General features: G+C 33.1%; 1 pseudogene; it reads right to left on the bottom strand.

The window, feature by feature from the left end:
- LOC114381904 lies at nucleotides 1–2153 on the bottom strand (annotated as a pseudogene).
- Between the last annotated feature and the right edge of the window lie 1201 nt (nucleotides 2154–3354).

Below are 3354 nucleotides of genomic sequence, written 5' to 3'. Positions count from 1 at the left end.
TAGGCAAAAATTTCATTAAATTCAGCAATGGCAAAAAAAAAAGTAACACAAAACACAGACGAAAACTCGCATGCATCAATCACAAGAAATCAAAATTCCTTCACAAAATTCTCATATGTCCTCATAAAAGAACTTCTTGAAAAGCTCCATGTGTGCTGTTTGCAAATAAACCAACACAACAAGCGAACCATCCTCATCCGAGCTTCGAATAATGTAAGCCTTTCCATCATGGTACACAGCACCTGGACCAAAATACCCCGGCTTCCCCCACCCAAAATCAGCCTCATAAACGGGCATGCTCATCCAACTCACAATGTTGAGGTTAGGGTTCCCATAAAAGGGTGCATTTTTTGGCTTCACTTGGTCCAAAAACGAGTTCCTTATCGAATTCAACTGCTCCTGGCACCTAATGAAGTCCAATTGTGACCTTATGTACTCGTCATTGAGCAACTCAATTCCTTCCCTAATCATTTGGGCACCGTGGCTTAATGGGTTGGTTATGAGTTCCTTAGTGAGGCATTTTGGTGTCAATGCCGCGGCCAATGCGTTGCCAAAGTAGTTTCTTGGGAGGGGTGGGTTCAGCCTATTGCGAATGTCCACAGGTACCCTTACCACGGTTGGTTGAAGATCTTCTAGCTCACGTGCCTTTGATGCACATCTCCATGACTTCGTATCTACTATATGGTCGTGACATTTCTGTTTGAAAATGTAACATGGCCCAAAAATTAGAGGAAAATGAGAGAAAGAGGGAACATAAAAATGATGAAATGAAAAGAGTGGTTGTAATTTAGCCTTTAGTTTGACATTCATAGAGCCGAAAATGTAACTAAAAATAAATTAATTAAACATAAAGATTTAGTGGTTCTGTATTGTTCAATTTTTGTAAATTGATAAAAGCAAGCGGTTTTCAAAATAAATTAAAGTGAAACATGATTTGATTCAAACAAGATCAAAACAAGAAATTATTTTGAAAAAAAGTAATTGTTGGACATCCAACAACCTATTTAACACCATGGGTCATGAAAGAAAGAAATTAAAAAAAAAGAAAAAAGAAATATAATCAACTTGGATTTTCTTTGGCCAAAAACATAGAGAAGAGGAAAGAGAATAAAAGAGAAAGAGCTTAAAATTAAAACGAAAATGAAAATGAGAAATATAGAAAAGTGTGAGAGGGATGTTGTTGGAGAGCATTTGATCCCTAGATATAATAAATCATATAATATGATATAAAAAAAAAGACAGAAAAACAATGGGTATTGATAAAATGGTGGGGGTGTTTAGAAATAATCAATTTCTGTATGTTTACTCGTAATACCATCTTTTTTAGGTCGTTCATCATTGGCTTTCTTCTTCAATTTCTCAACTTGCTGTGATGTGAGTCTCAACATCACAGAAGTTTTCTCCTTTTCCTGTTCTTTTTTGGTGTCAGTGCTGCCTAGTTTGAGAGGTAGAGGCTTCAACGCAGGGTGATCAAAACGTGGAGTCCTTGGTGGGTATGTGGAATTGATGATTGTTCTATCAAGAAATGGAAACATTTCAATTGAGTCCAAAGCTTCCCCTCTAGTAAGCTTTGCCCATGCATTGATGAATGTAATGGCTGCTACCCCATCACACAAAACATGGCTAATAGCCACTCCAATTGCAAGGCCTTGGTTGCTGCTTCCTTTGAGCCTTGTCAATTGAACAAGCAACAAGGGAAGCTCCTCAATGGGTTGAGAATAATCAACCATAGGAATGAGTTCACTCATCAGTTTTTCGTTCGTGGCAATATCGCCATAATCATCCATTGTTTTTGGAGATTCGGCTTCGATCAGTGTCACTCCCTTTGTATTGCAATTCAGTGCTACTCTACCACCCTCTATCCAAGTCAATCGACCGGCCAAAGGGTAGTAGTGCACTAGAATTCTGCTTAGAGAATCTCTCATTCTTTCAAGGGCGTTTTGGGTTTGGTTTTCTTTGTAAATGTAAATGGTTGGGGCGTGAGTCCAACGTACCACTTGGTCACTCTCGGACAGCCCCATAGAAACGTTTGGAGTTGGCTCATTGGGAGTGACATTGTAAGAAGCAGTGACGGTTGACATTCTTGAGAGGTTTGTATATCTTATGATATATGCTATTGTGTGATTCACAGCTTCCATGGACATATATATAGAACAAAATTCACGTATGACATGTTATAAAAATCTTTATGTGCATTATATATAGTTTAAATTTCTTTATATAAGATATATATATATATATATATATATATATATATATATATATATATATAAAAGATATAAAATTATTTAAATATATATCAATATTTATATATATTTTTCACATATTTATATAGAAAATTTTAAAAATAAATGAAAAACATAAAATATAAAAAAATTATAAATTATAAACTTAGCATTGGGCAAGATACGAATTATTACACTAGTTTATTATTTAGTATTTTTGATAAATTCTAATTTTTTTTATAACCATATTATTGGTATAAAGTATTTATTAATTTTATCGATAACTAATCTTTATTTAAAACTTGACCGACCACCACTTTTGGTGGAGTTATTTTCTCTTAATCATATATTTTTTATTTACAAAATTTAAATACGAAACTTTGTTTAAGAGAATCGTGTAGTATCACTAGGACCAATAACGTAACTATATTTTATTATTAAAGAGAAAGAGAAACAAGATACTTATAATTTGATTCAATTTTAATGGTATATAAAATGTGCACGTAAACATTCCCGGGTATGTTGTAGCTATATGAGAGAATTTAAAGCGAGTGGTTGGGTTAGGAAATGAAAAAACATGGAAGGTGGTGTAATTAATGGGATTGAGACTTTAAAGGAATCTCCCTCAGGTTTGACCTATACACTGTGTACAGCATTGCTCAGTTCTAAATTAGGGGACCATCAATGGTAAGATGTTCGATGGAACCAGCCTGTGACACTTAAATTTCCTTTTCCGAATTGAATGTGACTTAATTTTGTGAAGTGAAAACATAGGAATAGTATGCAATGACAAGCAAGTTGCATTTGGAAAAGGTAAACATTTTTCATGGCTCAGATTGTTGTACTTACAATAGCTGATATCTTAACATGTTTATTGACATTGTTTAAGGTTTAAGATATTAAAATTTAGGTAAAATTAATATTTTAATTTTTAAATAATTAACTATTAGTTTAGATTTTTTTTACCTTTTTAATTTGATATATACTTTTTTTTTTTGTGCAGAACTGATTCTAACAATTTTATTCAATTAAATCATGGAATCATAATCATTCAAAATATTCGTTGCCTCTTATTTTAAAATAAAATAACAATCTTATTCACATTAAATCATGGAATCATAATCATTCA

Source organism: Glycine soja, chromosome 13, assembly GCF_004193775.1.
Source record: "Glycine soja cultivar W05 chromosome 13, ASM419377v2, whole genome shotgun sequence".
NCBI lineage: Eukaryota > Viridiplantae > Streptophyta > Magnoliopsida > Fabales > Fabaceae > Glycine > Glycine soja.
The sequence above is the reverse complement of the archived record's forward strand: the minus strand, read 5'-3'. Positions and strand labels throughout refer to the sequence as shown.